At 41.4% G+C, this 22484-nt stretch overlaps 1 protein-coding gene across 1 annotated transcript in view; it reads left to right on the top strand.

Moving 5' to 3' along the window:
* The window catches only part of Pigk (phosphatidylinositol glycan anchor biosynthesis class K), a 78622-nt gene that overhangs the window by 55250 nt on the left and 888 nt on the right, over positions 1 to 22484 (top strand). The gene's annotated exons all lie outside the window — the stretch shown is intronic.

The following is a 22484-nucleotide window of genomic DNA, read 5'->3' as shown; positions in this document are numbered from 1 at the left end:
ATTACCCCACAGGTACTGGCTTGAAAATCAAACCACTTTTTAAAAGATAGTTTGGATTTTTAGTTAAGATTTAAAATTTATGAATATAATATGGTATTTTTTTATTGAAAGTTACTGCAATTTTCTTTGTAAATGCAATCACCATCAAATGAATTAGGTAATATTTTGGGCAATTAATAGGTTCATTTCACTTTAATTTGTGAACATAAAGTTGATTAGCACCATGTAGAGCTTATTAATTATAAAATAATGATAATTAGTGATTTGAAAATTAATCAGACACAAAAGTCTTTCAAAAAGAGAACTATCTACGTAATTAGGAATATCTATTCATCTCAAATGCAGCCTTTTCATAAATTTCATTTGGAGTGAAATATTCCAGAAATGACAAGTTTATGCTGAGTGCATGTGTGAGCCTCCTGTTAGAAGAACTTTCTTTACTTTCATTCAGTGAGGTATACCCTTTTACTTTGTATTAAGGAACAGTTTTAATTACTCCCCACACATACTAAGGTATTTGCCCAGTGATTTGTAGATATAGAAGGTGGCAGAAATGCAAGGATGATGGTGGTGCGTATGAACAGAATGCATGGCTGGAATGGGTAAGTACCTGGTGACCTGGATGACCTTATGCACTATAGGTCACATACACTGAAGAGTCCACACCTACATGGAAAGTTCTGCAAAGGCTCCTTGACTGACTAGGACTGAGGTAACTGTGGGTAGGTTGCAATGTTGCAGATCAAGAGCCAGGCTCCCTTGTGCTATCTTTGGCTCCCTTCCTAGTCATTCATTGCCTATCTGTGTCTGATCTACCACCCTGTGACTATGAGGAAACTCTTTGGGGTATAATAGCCTAATAGACCACTAGCGTCCAGCAATCCCTAAGTTAGGGATGTTAGCAGACAGTATCAGAGGCCTAAAAGAGACTCCCTACCTCACTGGAACCCACCTGCCTGATGCTTCCATATAGAAGGAATCTCTATATTATATGGATGCAGCACCTGCCAATTAAAAATCCTATGGCATATGGCTGAGGCAGGAAGTAGGTGAGACATCTGGCAGGCAGAAGGAATTCTGGGATAGAGCCGGGTATATGAGATTGAGCAGGCAAGATGTGAGAAAGATGGACACATGGTACTTGAGCTCAGGTAACCAGCCACATGACAAAATGTAGATTAGTATGATGACTTATAAGTTATGAACTTGTCAGAGAAGAGCCTAGCTATACGGCCTAAGTGTGTATATATGTATATATATATATATATATATGTATATGTATATATATATATACATATACACATATATATATTATATTTAATGAGTCTTATGAGTTGTTATTCTGGGAGCTAAGGGGTGGGAGGTAGGAAAACCCCTTCTTAGAACACTTCTACTAGAGGGTTTCAAGTGTTTTGGTCAATGACTTTCTTTGTTCTGTTACTAAGAAAACCTCGTGGAATGGTTGTAACAGCAGAACATGGAGTTTGTGGTGACCCAGGACATGACCAGTCATATTTGGCTCCATAATAAACTGCCAACAAGTTTCTAAGATTTGTAGAATGATAATTATTTCAGTGACCTTGACAATACTAACGGACCTTTTAAACTTAACAGTAAATTGTCTTCTGTGTGCGTAGGACATCAGTGAAGTATGGGATGGTGAAATAAATTATTTCAGGAGTAAAATTTGCAGGTAAATATATTTTGTAGTTCAGTTCAAGTAGTAGTTACATAGCTGTAATGATGTTTAGGTTGCTTGTTTAATAAATATCTGTGTTCTAAGTCCATGGCAGTGACTTGGTACATTGTGCATGGCATGAATCAGTCACTACTAAGACTGAATTGAAACCTTGGTCCTGATGATTATTCATTCCGCTTGAGAGCTGTAGCTCACTGTTCTACCCCAGCATGGCCTGTATTAACCAAGCATATGCCCACGTGGTTACAGCAGCGTGGTTAAATGGTGAGATGCACAAGCTCTGAGTCGAGGTGCTGAGGTGATTTTTCTGTCAATAATGACATGATAAGTTCTGAGGAATTTGATAATAAACTAACACACAATAATAACTATGAAACAGTTATGAAAACTATTAGGTAAGATTTATTATATTTACAATGTCCAGTCTATATGCATTTGGCAACTTAGGAGAAAATATTCTATTATTTATCCTTTCTTGATGAGTTTAGAGTTCTGTACCTAAATCATTTTTTATCCTTATTAGTATTATCAATCTCAAAATATCTTCTTAGAGCCAAAACATTTTCCTAAATCCTAAACAACTTAAGCTTAGTTGTAAGAATATAATTATTTAGACTTCCACCACATCAGAGGCTTGAGAAGGAAATAAATATTACCTAAGTATGTAGGGAGTGCAGGTAAGCAGCTTCCAACACTGAGAATTAACAGACAGCTGGACAGTCACATATTCCTCTAACATGTTGGAGCATCAGTCTTCAGCCTTCTGGCCCAGTATATCTGACAGACATATTTGTGAAGTAAGATTGTGAAGGACTTGCTCACCCTTTCTTGGCAGAGGAGCTTGGTAGTCGACCTCTTGCATTCAAGTTTTGCCTATTTCAAATGGCATTTTGTCGCAGTGAAGTGAGGGCAGTTTTTTTTTTCTTTTTCTTTTTTTTTTTTTTTGAGGGGGTGCTGGCTGATGGCTAGCTTGCCACATGGATTTGAAGCCATCTCCTAATGGAGACTCTTGGATGCTTATCATCTTCTCTCAAGTTGAAATGGGGCAGTGTCAGGAGCTGACATGTCTCATTGCCAGAAAAGCCTTAAAATAATAAAAACATCTTTAAATGCCATGTTCTGTAGGTCTCTAAGGGTTTTGAAGACCATCTATCTATAAACATTTATATAGTGTTTAATCATTATCCATCATAAATCTGAATAGGCAGATGTTGTTTGTTTCTAGCTAGTCACTATCTCTTTAACCTAGAAAGCATACTTCTGTGATAAACTAGACTAGTGTCGGACATGAGTATGAGTTTGATTGACTGTTATTAACTTGTGTTACTTAATTCTCCTAAGTAGTTTTTAACAGCAGCTATAAAAAGAACTGGACATAAACATTGCATTTTTAAATGAGTTACAAAGGTCCAATACCTTATACAAGAGTTGAAACATATTTGTGTTGTAACAAAAATAAACCTTAATTTTGTATCAATTTGCAAAGATTTATATCAAGGAAAAACTTAAGTTTGTATCAATATACAAAATTCTATATCAGTGTAAGATTATTGGCTTAAAAGTAGATTCAACAATCTACCCTTTTCCTAATTATTTCTACATATTCCTATATAATATTCATGTATTCCCTCTTTTTTCTTCTCAACCCATTTCCCTTACCTAAGAAAGAAAGGATAGAGAAGAGAAAAGGAAAGAGAGAAATCCTGAGTCTAAGCTCCGGTACCATGTCTTTTTCCTGATCAAGACTATTAATAACTTGTTACCAACTACTTTTAATGCAAGCATCCATTGCCCAATAGAACAACCCAAACCTACCCACCCCAACCTAAGGGAGTGGAACATTGTTCTTCTTTGGATTGCTTCCTGCTAATTTGAACTGAAGAGGTTGGGGTGCAAAGGAAATGGGGAAAGTGGGTAAGCAGCTAGCAGTAACATTTGTTGTCTAGTATCTAAATGCTGAGAAAATACAGGCTTAAATGAAGTCCTGTTTGGAACAGTCTGTGATTCTGGACAGTTTGAACTAACTGCTTTGAAGTTGACCTGGAAGCAAGTTTTGATGAAACAGCAACTGAAGCAGTCTGAGGCTTGACCATGCAGGATGCTGGAACAAATGTGTCTCAGCATCCTTGAGAATATGTCAGGTCTGTCTCCATTCTGTTGATATGTGGTTCTTTTGTACTGTAAACATATGAACTCTTACAAGTAATATACAGTTTTATAATTGCATATGCATGGGATGTGCAGATTGCACAGACCAATTAAAGATGAGATTTTTGCTCTTCAGGGGCCTTAGATAGTGTCCTAAGCATCTACCATCAGTCTTTGGAGAGCACTTTACTCCTTTACTGAATAGAACTGCTCGTAAACAACAGGATGTTTAATACTGGCTGCTGGAAACACTGCTTAGTTTGGACACTAGAAATGTCCCCCATCTTCTCCTAATTACGCCCCTGCGCAGAGGGCAGAACCAATGCAAATCTAGGGTTCCTGCAGCGAACCCTTTGCAGTGTCTGCTGATAGAATCTTTGCTTTGCATAATCCAGTTTCTCAATCTTGTAATTCTAAAATACGGGCCTGACAGATGGCTTAGTAGTCAAAGCATGTGTTACCAAAGCCTGGTGATCTGTTTCCTAGACCAATGGTGGAAAGAGAGAAGTGGCTTCCAAAAGTTATTCTCTGGCCTGTGGTATCTGTGTGTGTGGTTTAAAACCTCTTCTTTCTTCTCTATACTGCACAATACAGTGAACTCTGCAGTTCCAGCCCCTGCCATTATATGACATAGATAAGGGCAAATTTTCAGATCTCAGGTTTATGTTTGTTCTTTATTTTATTCTCTATATCTATTTTGGCATCTTAATGTTATTTTCTATTTTAGTGAAGCCTCCCACTGTAGCTAAGCTCTGCTAAAAGTTGACTCCAATCACAAGCCTCTCTCACCTTCTTTTTAAAGTGTGTCTATTGAATTATTGACATATGGAAACTCATCAAAAGGGATCTGAATTCATATCACTGATGCTGTCTGGGATGGGCTTGGATTGCTTTGTAATCTTTCAGACTCTTTCAAACCATAGCATCCTAAAAACTGAAGTATAGTGAAAAAATCGTACACTGGTCATTTATTCTCATTGAAATTGTAAGGGGAGTAATGAAATTATAGACTTGATGGCTATGTGCTGGTCTTACATGCCAAGCATGAGATTTTAGCTGACTAGCAGTTAACCCAGCTTTGATGTCAGAGCTGACACTCACCTTCAGCAATATCACTTCCCAGGAAAAATAGATCCTAACCAATTTGGGAAATATTAATTCAAATCTCAATGATGGTGCCTAATCAACCTGATGGAGTTTTGAAAGCTTTTTAGTTCATCCATAAATTTGTCACCATATCTATTTGTTGTAATATTTTTGTTAAAAATTAAAATTTGGACCCTCACCTACTTAAAAGTTTTCTAGAACAAAAGACATTCTTGTTTCCTGTTTTCACTAAATTTGCAAAGATTTAAAAATAGTTGATATTACTAGAGTAGAATTTTTTTCCCTTTTCCCACCCCCCTTCTTTTCTCACTCCACCCTCCACAGCATTCATCTACAGTTGGCTTTTAATTTTCCTTTATTCTACCTGGAAATATCTCCTTTACATCTTCTACTTGTTGTGCAATTGGTGATCATTGACCGCCACCAGCAGCACCTCCTCTTGGTCCTCTCCTCTCCCGCTCTTCCCTTTCCTGCTCCTACTCTTTCTCTTCCTCCTTCTCCTGCACCTCCTCCTCTTCCTGCACTTCCTCCTGCTTTTCCTCTCCCTGTTCCTCCTCCCACTCCTCCTTTTTCTCCTCCTGCTCCTCTTTCCTGTTTCTCCTGCTCCTGCTCTTCCTTCTCCTGCTTCTCTTCCTCCTCTTTCTGCTCCTCCTCCTCCACCGGTTCCTTCTCTTCCTGGTTATCATCCTCCTGTTATTCTTCCTGCTCCTCCTCTTACTATGCCTTCTGCTCCTCCTCTTCCTGGTTCTCATCCTCCTGCTCCTGCTTCTTCTGCTTTTCCTTCTTCTGCTCTTCCTCCTGTTGCTTCTCCTCTTGTTACTCCCCTCCTGCTCCTCCTCCTGATTCTCATTCTGTTCCTCCCTGTTCCTTCTCTTGTTCCTCCTCCTGCTGCTTCTTATCCTCCTGCTTTTCCTTCTCCTGCTCCTCCTTCCTTTTCCTCATGTTTCTCCCCACCTGCTGCTTCTTCTCTTCTTCATTATTGCCATCAGGAACTCAGTAGTCCTAATGCAGAAGTTTCATTTGCATAAAATGAACTGAGGCTCTGAGTTATTTAGTAATCTGCCTGAGGTCTCAAAAATGGCAAAGTGAGAATTTGGGTCTGGGTCATGTAATTCCAGAGTCAATATTCTTGCCTGCTATTCAATGCTCTCTCCTTACGAATGCTTAAAATTGTGTTCAAAGAAGTTTCTCCCTCAGAAAGTTTGGCAGTTGTGAATTATAAGATCATTTAATTTCTATGCTGATTAATTGAAAGTAAAATTTGGAAGAATTAACTCTTAGCAGAATTCCCTCTGTGTTCTGCACCAGATGAAGGTTCGTTTATTTGAAAACTTGACTAAATGGAGTCACTGTAGAAGACCTTTACCTGATTTCCTTTTCTACCTTAACAGCAATTAAGGAGGAGTGAGGAGACAAGTAGAATCTGTCTGGGAGGAAACAGGCGGAAGGAAGGTGCCAAAAAACTGATAAGGGATGGAGCCTACAAGAGCCTTGATTATTCAGAATTTACTTTTAGATGACTCTCTGGAAGTTTGGATTACCTACTACCTCGTCCCAGAAATTATTGTTCAGTTAGGATAGTTACTTGATTGTCGTCAGGGTTCACAGACATCTGTGGAATATACAGGCAGTGCACCCTCTGTTGATACCATGTTTTCCTAGAACAGCATGTCTCTTTCCAGACAGCTGACATAAGAGAATGTTTATGGTGTGACTCCATGACTCACTGCAGAGTGCCTGTGCTGATTGTCTGTCCCCACTGCTGTGTGCATTCTGATGCCAAGTGGAATGTCCAAGTTGTCAGAAAAGTGAACACCAAACATCATTAACTTGCCTGAGTGGACCTTGGATATTTGAGGATTAGTGACACACAGTTAAAACATTAAGTAATGAAAAACAGCTAGAGAAATACACAATTTTTCCACAAGTCACTTAGAGTTTGTCACGTTTAGAAAACAATCATCTCTAATGAGTATCAGCCATTTGACCCTATGCATTGTTTGAATATTAGCTACTCAGTCATAATTACTTCACTTCTTTCTATTACACTTCCATCATTTTAGTCACAAGACAAAAGGCTTTCACAACAATTTTTTGCTATTTCTTTTCAGAGAATATAATTTTAAAATGCTTTTAGGTATAGTAAAGGCTTATTAAAATGTTCCATAATGCATTTTCATTTATTAATAGAAACCACGGTGTAATCATGATGGTAGTTGTAAATTGACTTTTGATCTTTTAACAGCCATTATAATCTTATACATATGCTGTATAGAAGGAATATTTTCCTTTTTTGCATTTTCTTTTACAACAATGCATCACCTAGCAGAGAAATCCAGTGCTGTTAATATCTGAGGTGCATGTGTGCTCTTGCGGAGGGTTCAGCTTCTGAGCAAAGTTTGCTTTCTGAAGCAAAGAAGGGCATTTTCCATCTTCAGCACATACAGACATGATGGTACTAGATGAATAATGTCTAAAGGAAAAGTCCAGTAAAGAAAATGGACCAAACCATAGGTTTCTGTCTGTGCTTCCAAGGAAAAGGGTTCTTTTTTTTTTAAATTTAATTCATTAATTTATTTATTCACTTTACATCGGGTTCCTAGTCCCCTTCCTCCCTATTCTTCCTTCCCCCCCCCCCTACCCCTTCGGCCCCCCCCCCCCCAGGTCATCAAGTCCCATCAGAACTGAGCTTATCCTCTTCCCCTGTGGCCTGGTGAGGCAGCCCCACAAGGGGGAAGTGATCAAAAAGTAGGCAACAGAATCCACATCAGAGATAGCTCCTGCTCCTTTTATTAGGGAACCCACATGATGCCAATTGGTCACATTTCTGTAGAGGGCCTACGACCAGTCCATGCATGCTCTTTGGTTGGTGCTTCAGTTTCCAAGTAGACAGGACTCCTAGTGGATGAAGAGAAACACCAACCCACCCACAAAAACTTCAACCCAAAATTTACCGTGTTTACAAGATGTGCAGGGATAAGATAAAACAGAGATTGAGGGAATGTCCAGCAATGCCTGGCCACCCCAGGGAGAAAGCTAACCCTTAACACTATTAAAATAGTCTGCTATACTCCCAGCAAAAGCCTAGCATAGCTGTTCTGTTAAGAGGCTCCACCCAGCAGCAGATAGAAACAGATGCTGAGACTCACAGCCAAACATTGGATGAAGTGTAGGGAATCTTGTGGAAGAATGAGGGGAAAGATAGAAGGACCTGGAGGTGACAGGAGCTTCTCAAGAAGACCAACAGAGCCAACTAGCTAGAGCCCAGAGAGGAGACTGAAGCATGAACTAGGAGAAGGGTTTTAATCTGCAGTTTAATTAGACAAGTTAACATGGTTAGCTGTGAAAATCAGCATAGTGTATGTATTACTAAAGGAAAGAAACCCATGCATTGATGCCTTTTAACAGTCACTTTCATTGTTACATGTTAATCTCAAGGAACTTAACGCCCACCAAGTTCACCAAAATTTGTTCCTGATGTACTGGAAAAGAGAACACTAAGTCACAAGGACCCCCTCTTGTGTGCAGAACCTGAGTCCTTAGATACAGTAAGATGCAGTTCCCTCTAACTTCATGCCCTCCCTGTGTGTGGCAGTGTTGCTGACTTACCACATACTGACATAGTGTAGCATGGGCATTTCTCCATCACCTAGCTGGCCTGAGATGGAATGAGCATTTTTTTCTGATAGGAGCTGAAGTTATCCTTCATGGCAAAACTCTTATGTGCATGCCAAAAAAGTCCCACTATAGAGGAAAAGAGCTACTATCTTTAGCTACAGATTTTTGACAGTCAGGATTTACTTGTCATTGGGTTAATATGTCACTATTTTTTTTTCAGTTACTTCTGATCATAATTTCTGGTAAATTTTAGATAAGCCCTATCTATCTATCTATCTATCTATCTATCTATCTATCTATCTATCTATCTATCTACTTATCTATCCATCTATCTATCTATTTTGAGGATCATTTGTCTTTATATTCAAGATACTTTATCTGATCAGGATTTTTAAATTTTTCCTGCCGTATGTGTGTGTGTGTGTGTGTGTGTGTGTGTGTGTGTGTGTATGTGTGTGTGTGTTTAAATTTGCCAGTGCTCTAAGTTTATTGAGACAAAATTATGCCCATATTTAATTTTACGTAACTGGTGGGTTTCTGGTTTAAGATGTGACAATAGACATACTAACCTTATGAAATACATACATCTACCTTTCAGTAGTCATTCAGTCTGTGAATGGCTAGGCTAGGTACTGATTGCCTTTCCTTTTCTTCTCATTAGCATCATGTACTCTCATGAAGGCCTGTAAAGCGTGTGGCTGAGCAGTTGAGGTATTAGAACGCGCAGGTTTTGCAGTTTACATCCTCCTGGCCATTTTGGCTGATCCATAATAAAGGAGGAGCTGTGATCTACCCTAGTCTAACCCTGCTCAGTTACTGCTGAAGTGGAAGGCTGTGCAAGAGCATTGTCACAGAAGAGCCTGGCCCATGGGAAGAGTCATTATGACTATGGTAAAATAATTACAATATTTGTTTTTATTGTGAAGATATGTTAAACACTTTCACATTGACTGCTGTGACTAACAGTAACTACTTTTATTAAAAATGCTTTGTTGAACTTTATTTGAAAAGGCATTCAGTCTGTGATCGTTTTTTGATGCAAGCAAATAGAGTTCCAAAAATTAATTTGACTGAAATTAAATTATTTCTCCCATGAATGGCTTCATTTAAGCTCAGAGGGAGGCTTTGTGATTTGTTCTTCAGACGGTGTATCTCAAAAGAGAATACACCAGAATTCAGACATTAAACTTGAAAGCATTGTGAGGGTCCTCCAGGGAAACCCACAGCAAAGAAGTTATAAAATTTCTGACTAAAACCAAGAAGTTGGAATTTAACTGTATTTAAACAAGAAAGTGGCAGAAGCCGTTTCAGCAACTTATATCTGGAATAATTCCCCAACTAGTTAGTGCTGCAGAAGTGTGCTCCAGCTGGCAGCGGGCTTTGCTTGGGAGGCGTGCTGGGCTTTCTCTTGGTATGCATAAAGTTTTTTTTTTTTTTTTTTTAATTTGCAGGGAATGAGTTGTGGTAATTTAGTAATTGACTTTTTACCGACTTGAGAGAATTTCATCATGCATTGAAATCCTGAGGTGATGTACAGGCAACACGCTGACTTTCACCTCTCCTATGGAGTCTGCCCTGCTAGCTGCTCTAGTCTGGCGAGGGACCACCGCTCCTTGACTGTCTTAGACTGTCCTCCTGTCATGTGTCCCGTGTGGAGTAAGATGTCTCCTTTTAGAAAGTTCTCTCCTTTCCCTCAAACAGCCTGCTCTTCATTTCTCTTCTGGCTTTGTTGGGAACTCTTCTATTTAGTCAGAAAGTGCCGCTTGTACTTTCTGTCCTTCACTTTAGCTGTAGCACCAGGGTCAGACCTGGCTGTATGTCACCCACAGCTCCTTGTAGGGTCCCTGCCCTCAGCTCATGGACTGGCTCTTGTAAAGGGAAGTAGTATTGTGGTGTCAAAGAGCATGACCCTTTGGGTGAGCCAGGAGTAGGTGCAAATGGACGTGTGCTAATTGATCATTCTGTCATGGAGGGTGCTTTCTTAGCCTCTACTCTTTATCTGCAGAAAGACATCACTGGCTTGAGAGGTGGTGCATGAGAGCACCAGGCACATCCTTGTCACTCAGCAGACTAGTTCGGGACTAACCGTGGCTCTCCACAGAGAGCTTCGCTGTTAGACTTCGTGATGAGCCACAGTGAGTGCACTCTCCCAGTCATCCGGGCACGGAGCAACTGCCTAGTTACTGACAGGTCAGACCCGGGCTGCCTTGGCCCCTCGCTCATTTTGACTGGCCGGAAATTGTGTCCGAGAGAGATCAGAGTGAAGTAGAGGAGGGTTCTGCGGATCTCTTGGGGAACACCGTGCTGCTCTGCAGGGCTGAAAGCCTTTTGGAGAGGAAGTAGTTGCAGTTTTTACGAAGGGCTGGTATTTCTGCCTGCAGGCATTTCTGCACGCCCCTGCTGCTGCTGGCCTGTTCCACTGCACTCTTGGATCCTGTCTGCTCTTCCGCATGGTCATCTCTGTTGCCTAGCCAACACCTGGTGTGTGGCAGGTACACGGCCATGTTTAGCAAACGGATGGTTGAAGCGTAAGCCATTGGTCTGTGTATCTGATTGCTGAACTGGGTGTAATTACGTCCATCTCACAGAATGCATGAAGAGAGCGTGTTGTCGTGTGCACTCACCTATCTGCTTCCCTGCATCTGAGACTGCAACTGTTGCATGTACAACATGGAGTTTCATGCTTTAATTCACGATGATAGTCTCTGACCCTTTCAGTCAGTCACTATGTCTGGAAGTGAGGCTGCCAATTGCTGTGTATTCCCCATTTGCCCCATTTGCCCCATTTGCTCTTGTTGTTTTTTGTTTGTTTGTTTGTTTGTTTGTTTTTGATTGTGTAATTTGTAAAATTCCATTGAATATTCATTAGTGCTTTATCAGTGAATCCACTTCATTACCTGGGGACTTACGCTGTACACCTTGGCTTTATCACAACCTACTTTATTTTCTTGTGTGTGTGTGTGTGTGTGTGTGTGTGTATAAGAGAGACAGAAACAGAGACAGAGAAAGACAGAAGGGGGAGAGAGAGAAACAGAGACAGAGAGAAACAGAGGGGGTGAGAGACGGAGAGAAACAGAGGGGGAGAGAGAGATACAGAGACAGAGGGGGAAGGAGAAGAAAGAGACAGAGACCGAGAGGGGGAGAAAAAGGGAGACCAGTGGACAGCCTTGGATGTCATCTTCAGGTGAGCCTCTGAGAAAGGGCTTCTCATTTGCCTGAATCTTGTTGGTTAGGCTGGGCTGGCCAGCCAGCAGGCCAGATGATTCCTCCTGTCTCTGCCACCCAGTGCTGGGATTGTAGGCACAAGCTTTGTGGCCTGTGTTGTAAAAGTGATAATTATTTACTATTTGTTCATATGATTATTAAATGTGGTGATTATTATTTAGCCCACTATTATTGAATAAATGACACAGTTATTTTGGAATGCAAATTTTTAAATTTTTTATATTAATTACAGTTTATTCACTTTGTATCCCAGCTGTAGCCTCCTCCCTCATTCCCTCCCAATCACACCCTTCCTCTCTCTTCTCCTCCCATGCCCCTCCCCAAGTCCACTGATAGGAAAGGTCCTCCTCCCCTTCCCTCTGACCTTAGCATATCAGGTCTCATCAGGACTGGCTGCATTGTCTTCCTCTGTGGCCTGGTAAGGTGCCCCCCACCAGGATGAGATGATCAAAGAACTAGCCACTGAGTTCATGTTAGAGACAGTCCCTGTTCTCCTTACTAGGGTACCCACTTGGATACTGAGCTGCCATGAGCTACATCTGTGCAGGGGTTCTAGGTTATCTTCATGCATGGTCCTTGGTATCAGTCTCGGAAAAGACCCCTGGGCCCAGATTTTTGGTTCTGTTGGTCTCCTTGTGGAGCTCCTGTCCCCTCCAGGTCTTTCTGTCTCCCCTTTCATAAGATTCCCTGTACTCTGCCCAAAGTTTAGCTATGAGTCTCAGCATTTGCTTTGACAGGAAAGGAGTCTACCACAGAGGGCCTCTGAAAGACACAGATTTTTAATATGCCTTAAAACATGGGGCCTAGGCAGATCTCAACTCCCTAACCTACCTTGTTATCTCCCAGCCATACATCCCATCCAGAATTTCCATAGGCACTTGCACATGCTCCATTTGGGCTGTTTCTGTCCATCATGCCAGTCTCCAGAGCCAGCTCCTCCCAGCCATGTGCTTCTTGTTCAGGCTAACCCATGATAGCCTCCCCTTTCTCTGTCCTTCCTCCTCCCTCTCCTTGTGGTCCTTCTGCCTTTTCAAGCCTTGTAACCTTAGCTCTGCCTACCTCTCTTCTGCCCAGCCTAGGCGTAGGCAGTGTTTACTGTCCAGTCAGGGCTGATTGGGGAGGAAGGTTACCCATGTCACCTGATGTATGTGAGCATTTTCCCTTAGAACAGTGAAGACTGTTGGGACAAGCAGTTAACACTTGAGAACATAGTAGCTCCAGGTCAGCCACAACAGACCTGTGCTCTCAGGTCTGCACTGGCAAGGCTAGCATATCACCAGCTTTCCATGCCCCCAGCCCAAGTCTACTTTTAATAATACTCTGCTCACATGTGCCATAGGAAGTCTGTGTTCCCGGCTCCATGTTCTTTGTGCTGATCTGAGCTCCACACACCTGATTACTTTACCTTCTAAATAGTCAGCTATATGCTTTAAATTTTAAAACAAGGGAAATATGTTTTATTTGGTGCATCCATTTCAGCTCTAGAGTCTCACCCAGTACAGGCCTGGGCAGGCCCTGAGCATGCTGCCACAGTCTCTGGGAGTTCATATGTGTGTGGGCATGTTGATTTAGAAGGTCTTGTTCTACATCCCCTCTGGCTCTTTCATGCGTTCCCCTTCCTGTCTTTCAGAGTCCCCAATCCCTGAGGAGAGGGGTTTGATGGAGACAAACCATTTAACTCTGAGCGGCGTAAGGTCTCTCACTCCCTTGGGCATTGTCTGCTTCAGGAGGAAGCTGCTCTGATGATGGCTGAGCAAGGCACTCATCTGCTATCTTGGAGTGGCCTGTGGTTTCCCAGGGAGTGCTGGCTGGAGTTGGGGGCTGCTTCCCTGGCCACAGTGCCATAGGTCTTATGTTTAACCTCAGAAAATCTTGCCTGAATCTTCTTTGTGTATTCTGTTTTTTCCTCTCAGATGTCCATGCTTTCCTTTACACCCAGTTTAAAGAGTATGCTTCAAGTTCCTGTTCACTAACTCCCTCCTCTCTTCATGTACAGTTTTGCTTTTCTTGTTGTGGTGGTTTGAATAAGAATAGCTCCCAGAGGCTCATGCATTTGAACGCTTGGTCATTAGGAATTGGCACTACTTAGAAGGGATTAGCAAGGTGTGGCCTTGGAGTAGGTATGGTCTTGCCACTGGGGTTGGGCTTTGGGATTTCAAAATCCCACAGCAGGCCCTGAGTCACTCTGTCTTCCTGCTGCCTGTGGATCTGAATGTAGAGCTCTCAGCTGCCATGTCTGCCTGCGTGCCTGCATGCTTCCCGCCATGAGGAAATGGGCTAACCCTCTAAACCTAAGCAAGCCCATACTTCCTTTAGAAGAGTTGCTGTGGGCGTGGTCTCTCTTCATATGGACCGCTCACTAAGACACTTGGATATGACATTTGAGCAAGGTCTCAGAGAATACATAGGTATGGAGAATATAGAGTCACGATGGAGCATTTTATGTTTATGCATTTTTAAAAACAAAGAGTAATTATTATAAATTACTGTCTTGGGGAAAAATTTCACATTTGATATTTTTATTTCCTATCAATATATTTTCTTCCAAATGTGCTTATTAATTTTATCTGGTTTTGTAACAAACTGATTTCAAGTGGCCATCACCTTACCCCTTTCCAGGGGTCTGCTTGTGGCTCAGCTGAGTCTTCCACTCAGCTCTCAGAAGCCTCAGTCAGGATAGCGGCCAGTGATGCCTGAGGTCCTGGGGTCCTCAATGCTGAGAGTTCTTCATGGTGGAGAATTTAGGGCCTTGCTTGGCCTTCTGCTGTTCCTTCCCTCTGCGCACTCTGCCTTGAGGCTTTGAGTCTCCACTACACAGGAATCACCTTGGCTGCTTCTCTCTTGGATATCGAGACCTTCTCAGTTGGGAGACCTTTCTTCCCATTGGCTGTATTCCATCCCAGTAACCTTCCCTTTGATTAGAGGCCACAAGTGCATCAAGCAATCCTTCTTTGCCTTGTAGTACAGCTGGTCACAGGATCTTAGTCACAGGTCCCATCCCTGCCCTAGAAGCAATTTCTCTGCATGGGGTGGGAATCATGGGCTTGTATTACAAGTCTGCTACCATGGTTTTCCTTATGTTATTAATATAATTTGAAGCCTTTAAATCATGGGGCTGAGAGATGGCTCAGAAGTTTAGAGCACAGGCTGCTTTTGCAGAGGACCATGGTTCGAGTCTGAGGGTCCACATGGTGACTCATGGAAGCCTGGGAATCCAGTCCCAGGGGTTCCTCCAGCCTCTTCTGCGCTGTGTGTGTATACTGTGCAGAGATACAGGCAGGCAGAACACTCATATGTAAAACATGTAAGCTAGGCTTTATGTAAATGGTATATATAGATACATTGGAAATACTAATACACTGTGTTAAATACATAGTGGAAACCAATTATTTTCTAAAGTAATTGTAGCTGTAACTTTTGTAGATTGTTTTATAATTTTGTTTCTCTAAAGTATAATATAGTTAACTCTCATTATTCTTAGAAAAGAGTCTCGGTGAAATTTTGGTAATTTTTCTTTTGCTTAGCAATAAATATGCATAATTTCCAAACTCCTGTTTCTTCTTTACATAAATTTAATACTTAGATCTGTACTCTAAGTGTTTTGAAGTTATATGGTAATTTTCTAGCAACGTGAAAAGGGGAGTGAATGCTGTTCACAATTCTAAGTGTAGTGTTGCTTAGCTACCAAGCCCTTTAATTTGAAATATTAGGCATTCTGATAATTGGTAGCCCTTAAGCTTCCAAGTGTTGGTTCCTGACACACTATGGTTTTATTTAAGCCATTCACCTTTGTATTGTAGATGTTTTTGTGAGAGGTTAAATAAAAGAAAAGTGTATTTAACAGCAGCCTGTGGAGTACCTTAACTACATAAAATCAGTCATTTTAGGAAATGCTTTAGTGGACATGAATGAAATTATAAAAAATACTTTAATAAGAGCTTGTTTCAGATACAGCTATACTCCAAAATGCAATAATTGTACTGATCTGTCACTTGGCTGTAAGGAACAAAATCACTGGAGGATGTCTAAAATATTACATGGAGTTTTATGAAGATAGCAGTATTGTTCTGGCAGGAATGGCATTGAGCACCCTCTGACAATGCACTGTCATGGTACCCATGTTGCTTAAGGGGCAGATCACGAGGGAGTGGAGTGGAGTACTTCTCCCAACGGGAAAAAGACCCTTCTGTGTTTCTTTTTCCACTTTACACGTGTGTGTTTTGTGTCTATGTACAAGCACATATGCTTTCATACACAGGGAGGTTCAAGGGTGATGTCGGGAACATCCTCTGTTGCTTTCCCACCTTGTACGTTAAGGCAGGTGTCAAGCCGGAGCTCACAGATGTGGCAGGTCTGGCTAAGTGGCTGGCGCTGAGGATTCCTGTCTGTGTCTTCAGAGCTTGGAGTTATGGGTGGCACACCCAGCATCACGTGGGCTTCTGGGGATCTAAATGCCAGGCCTCACATTTACACCAGGACTCTTTTAACCTCTGAGTCCACCTGTAATTCTTCCTCCGGAGAAGCAGAACTGAAGAAGTCATGTATTTCTCTCCTTTAAATATTTTGTTATAGAATTATAAGCCACGTTTTGTATTCAATTTGCATATTGTTTTAGCTTCCTTATCATGGGATAGGGCTCTCTTAAATCATTTTAACTGTTCACAGGTGTATTGGTGGCTGTGTGCTACCTGGACAGCCTGCTTAGGTTGTTTCCTGATGTTTATGGAGGAGTGAAACTGGAAATTGTGGAAAATTTGTCAGCATGTCTGAGTTCCTTTACTATGGCTCCTGGGGGAAGAAGAAACATTTTAAAGACCTAAAACTGAAGTTGACCTTGTTAATTAACATTTACACTGGTTTAATTTTGAAGAGCAAAACATTTACGTTCTGTTTTTATGACAGGGAAGGTTTTCAAATGTGAATTAGCTCTTTATAGATTCTTTATAGATTTGTGAAAGCTTTTATGCCCATCTCATTTATTGATAAACCCTGTGCCTTGTGAATTTGGATGAAAGCTTCATGAGTTTAATTTCCTTTTCTGTCACATTTTCCTATTGACTTTCCTTTTAAATTTATTTATATACTTTGTAAAATTCAGACACTTCAGAAATTCATTCCCATTCTACACCTTTTCTTTCTTGTTTTTGTTCATTTTATTTGAGCTTATAAATATTTTCCTTGTGCATATTTCCTACATTTTATCTCTTTTGTCCTTTGTATTTATATCTAACTTTTTATAATATAGAGTATACTTTGGTGTATAGTTGTTATGTTGAAACAAATCTGACTTTGATACTAACCCAGTTTTGAGTATGTGGAAACAGTACTCCCTTGCCATTGATTTCAGAAAGTTCTATCACCTATAAATTCTTTCTCTTACATTCATATAACACTTACTATGGGAGGTTATTATAATAATTATTATATTTTATTAATATTAGTAATATTTTACTGTGTAGTTTATAAATTAAACTTTGTGATTAGAATATTTGTATAGAAAAATGAGTTCAGTACTGTCTATGGTCTCAGGTGTCTGCTGGAGTCTTGGAACCTGTCTTTCACAGATAGGAGTGGTAGAACTATAGTAAACTTTATTATTGTAAGCCATTAAGATTTGTAAAATTTATTATTTGGCAATTTTATTTATGACTACAATTAATACAGTGCAAATTATAGCCACCTGCTACCCCATCCTCCCAACTCACCTGTAAATTCTTGGTTGCCTTTTGTATTCTCTTATATTCATCTTTCTGTTTTTGTATCAATACAACATTATTGGCTAGCACTATCCTGTTTTTTTTTTTTTTTTTTCCTTCAGGGCTTGTAGCTCTCTATAGACTAATACAATTGTTCACCTGACATCTCATGCTATAGGCATCTCTACTGTCTTATGTTTTTACATTACTATTGTAAATGAAAGAAAAACTCTAGTATCTTACTTTTAGTGACATGATTGATGGCTACTGATTTTAAAAGAATATTTATTTCAAGTGTGAGCTCTTCTCAATAGTTAATACAGATGAGTTCATATACTTTGTTATATGTATAATAGCCTCAAATGAAAATTTACTTTCCTTTCCCAGAAGTTATATTTGGATTGTCCAGTAAGAACAGAGTAATATTAATGAAAACGTTAACAGTAGGTATTCCCATCACACAAAAGTGAACTTCATGGTAAGGAAACACTATAATTAGTACTCTATGGAAATGGAAGTGACAGTGGAGAACAGGCATCCATAATTATTAACCACACTGTCAGTTTACTTACGTCGGGTTTTTCTCCAGCAGGGGGCAGCATCTGACCATCACTCATGGTCCCCTTGCCTTAGCTGGCATGTAGGGAAGCTTCAGGAAGAGCAGAGTGAGTGATGGTAAGCCCTACCCGATGGGCAGGACACAGTGACCTCACCCATCCCAGCAGAGGCCTTGTAGAAATCTGATGCTGCAGGAGGGTCACTGGGAGTCTCTTTATTATGACGTCAAGAATCAAGATTGTCCTTTGTCACTAACTGTCACCACTCCATAAATTAGTGACTTAAAACCTTTGTGCGTTGATTGTTGATAGCTCTGCAGGTTGGTAGTGTGGGCTGATGTAGGTGGTGGTTCCTTTGCTGAGCGAGCTGGTCTGGCTGTGCATTGGCTGGAAAGATGTTGGTTTTCCACTTTCCTTCCAGAAGCTCGGGCTTCCTCATGATGGAGCAGGTGTCTGAGGCAGAGCAGGTGCACGCAGACTCTCGTGAGGTTCCACTTATGTTATGTGCCTTTAACCAAAAGCGGTTTCTCCATCAGCCATTGCAGAAGCAGGGCTGTGTGACCATCACCCCTGCCCCAGCCTGACCATCAGGTCCAAGGCCTTCCTTCTACATGCTTGCAAGTGCCCTCCCACTGACCTGCACAACCTCAGACTCCACCTTGTGTGTGGCCTGCTGGAGAGCTGCTTGCTGAGGCTAACTCGGTCAGTGAGTGAAGGACCAGAGCTATGCTGGGAGCGCAGTACCCCTCCCCAGCCTGCGTGGCTTCCTTCTCATCTCAGGCCGTTGGCTTTGTTTTTGTTTTTAGTTTGTTCTTTCTAGAGCAGTGGTTCTCAACCTTCATAATGCTGCAACCCTTAAATATAGTTCCTCATGTTGTGGTGACCCCCCACCATAAAATTATTTTCATTACTGCTTCACAACTCTAATTTTGCTACAGTATTTTCATACTGTTATGAATTGTAATGTAAATATTTCTGTTTTCAGTGGTCTTAGGTGACATCTGTAAAAGGGTCATTAGACCTCCAAAGGATCAAGACCCATAAAGCAGCTTGAGAACCACTGTTTTAGATAATTCTTTTATTTTCTATTATTTGTTCATTTTTATAGTATTAATTTTTAATACTAATTTCCTAAATTATATTGTGGGTTCCTTATTAAATTTTATTTAGAAGTATCTTCCCTGCCTCGTCAGGATGCGTTTTTTTCAGTGGTGGGGGCATTTCTCTTCATAATTTTCTTCATGGTTTTCCTTTTCTTTGTTTTAGTTATTATGGGGGGGGGGCTTGAGCTGCTACACACACATTGAGCTCAGAGGACAACTTTCCGGAGTCCATTCTCATCCTCTACCTTGTTCTGGTGTGGTCCCTCCTCCTATTTCTGTTTCTGTGTGCATAATCCAGGTTAACTAGCCCACAAGCTCCCAGTTGGTTCTCCCGTCTCCACTTCCACCTGGTGTGGATGATCTGGGCTTCAACAGAGTGTGGGTGTTTCTCTGTGCCCTTTTGTGTGAATGTCTTCTTATGTTGGTCTAACGGGTTGTTTTTGCTGTTCTTAGGGTCTGGCAGGCAGCAGGAAAACTAAACCAGGGTCATATGCTGCCTTAGGCCTGGCTTGGGCCCCTTAAAGAAGATGAATTGTGTAGAAAAAGCACATTTCTTAGCATGCGCTACTGACAAGGCTGACTGTGTTTTCCCTATGTGATTACTTATCACACAGACATCTGTTCCTCTGTCTAGATAAAGTATACTTGTCTGAATATTCTAGTGTGTGGCGAACCATTTTCAGTGTGCTTTGAGATGTTGCATGGGTTCTGGGGGCTTGTGTGTAAATGGAAATATGACAGGGCAAGCCACTAGGGAGGTTAGGATTTACAACTCGGGCCGCCTCATAGATCCATCTTTCCACTTTAGAAATAGCTGTGGGGATCAGGTAGGCTTCCACCCTTTCCAGCAGAGCTGGAACCTCTCACTGCAAAGTGGTCATTAGCTTAGCGTGTAACAATTTGAAAATGGCCCACCATCCCCTGAAAGGCCTAGCATTTAACTCACAGACAGTGAATATATCTGGGTTTCTTGGAGAAATTAACTGGACTTTTGGTAGGATATATGTTGTTTTGTGCCTTTGTATAGGGTTGCTGTGAGGAGGCCAGAAAGCCTGCTTTTAGCTCAGTCCAAAGGATATTTTTTTTTCCAAAGGATATTTAGTGAGCAAATTTTCCACTTTTTATCAAATAGGTATAATAAGTTAAAAAAAAAAAAAAACCCGTCACTGCAAATGGTGGTGTTTGAAAGCTGAGATTTGCTGCTTTTGTTGACTTGTGCCATATTTTATGGTTCTTCTACAAGTGCGGGCACACACATGAGTATAGACGTGAATGCTGCCCTCCCTCTTTATCTTTTGTTGTGACTTCCAAAGCTTCCTTTTGGGAACTACAGGACTAGGGCCTGCTTTCTCTCTGGTCCCCTTGTCGAAGGCTAAAGGAGCAGGAGGGCTGCTGCAGCAATCTGGGCTCGCATCACAGCAACTGTCAGGGCTAGTTGTTGCGTCTTTGGAAAATGATAGCTACTTCCAAAGATGCTGCTTTTGCATAAGTTGGCTTAACTTGGGAGCTGCCCTTGGGCTCACTCAAAGCATAAGATTTAATGGTAACTTGAAGCCAGGGAAGCCTGTCACGGGAAAGTAGCTTCTCCAGCTCTGCAAGTACTTTGTGCTAACTACTTGTTACTTGTCTGATCTTAGCTGGAACTTAGCTGGCTTGCCGTGAACACTGGGCCCTTTCAGCACCAAAACTGTACTCCAGTTTACAGAAGGATTCTCTGGCTCCTACTGCCTAGTGCTGAATTTTGACAATAAGTGTTGAATTTTTTTTAGGAGAGTTGTGTGTCTACCTGTGTGCTTTCAGATGTCATGTGGACCCAGAGACTCCTAGCTAGGACAAACCAGACTCTTATCTTCCCAGTTCTCCGCCAGGCTCCAGCTCCCTCACATGCTCGTGAGGTGCTCTGCTGGGCTGGGAGCTGCTCTGCCAGGTGGACGACAATGCTGAGCTTAGCCTTGCTGCAGCTTCCATGGGCTTACTGAGTGGCCAGTAGCAAAGCAATGTGACAGGCAGAGCAACAGTCATGCTTAGTTAACAAGTTAGTGTTTCTGTGGCATAGATATTACCTAGGTTTAACATGACTGCCTTGTATTAATCATTCTAGACTTTTGACAGAAAAAAAAAAATTCCGTAGTGTAAGAAGAGCATGACTTCTAAGAACTCTAACCTTTGAATGATCTGAAAACTGCTGCACTTAAATTTTCATGTGGTACTAGAGCGCAGGGACTTCTGCCATCAACATCAACAAATGATCAAATGCATCAAAGAATCTGTGTGTGCCAGTATGTGCAGATATAGACATGTGCGCACAGTGTGTGCACACATGCATGTTGGGGGAAGAGGTAGTGGGGCTGAGCCCAGGCCTTGTCCACAGTAGGCAGGTGTTTAATCACAGCTGCAACTCAAAACCCCATTACATGCTTTTAGTAGAAAGTAAGTAGGAGAGTTTCATTTTTGAATTTCATTTGTTTTATACATTTGTTTCTGAGGCAAGGTCTCTCTGGAATTTGCTTTGTAGCCCAAGTCAGCCTCAGATTCCCACCTTTCCTTCCTGAGTGCTAGGAACAGGTATTTACCACTATTGCCAACTTTGGGTTTAATCTTCTCGGGTCATATTTGGGGAACCTTTCTGAGAGGAGGAGCAGACCCAGGAATGAAGTTGGGGTGTACCACTGAGTTATTAGTTTACTTCATATTAAATATTTGATTAAAAATGCTTAAAACTTGTTAGGATCCAAATTAAATTACTAAGCCTTTTAAGTTTGATGAATTAATTTTCAACTAATAGAAGTTGGTTCTCATTTTGTAACTGTTACCATCCTGGTCAACACTACAGTAACTTGACACATATAGACACATTAGTCAGTAGGCTGCAACGATGCACGCCTGTATCCCAGCACTCGGGGTGGCAGAGGCAGGTGGATCTCTGTGAGTTTGCAGCCAACTTGGTCTACAAAGCAAGTCCAAGACAGCCAAGGCTACATAGCGAAACCCTGTCTCAAAAAACAAACCAACCAACAAACAAAAAAAAGATACAGTCACACACCCCCAGTTATAGGGCCATAGTGCAGCTTATTGAAGAAACAGCAGGGGAGAGGATGGTCTTTCCTTGGTGAAGGTTCACGCAACACTCAGGCAGGCTTGGACTTCCGCAGGGGAGCATGGGGATAGGCAGTTAAGGTCAGGGAAGTGGTGGGTAGGAGGAAGACTGGAAGGAGGTGCCAACTTTTTGAGAATTCAAAGAAAAGAGTGTTTTCAGCTGGGAAGAGTCTGGGAGCTAGCGTCATCTGAGTCATTAGTTCTGAAGAAGTACACCAGGGTAAGGGCGTACTTT

This window comes from Psammomys obesus, unplaced genomic scaffold, assembly GCF_907164565.1.
Source record: "Psammomys obesus unplaced genomic scaffold, mPsaObe1.curated_primary_1811, whole genome shotgun sequence".
Classification (NCBI taxonomy): Eukaryota; Metazoa; Chordata; class Mammalia; order Rodentia; family Muridae; genus Psammomys; species Psammomys obesus.
This window is presented reverse-complemented; position numbering and strand designations above follow the sequence as displayed.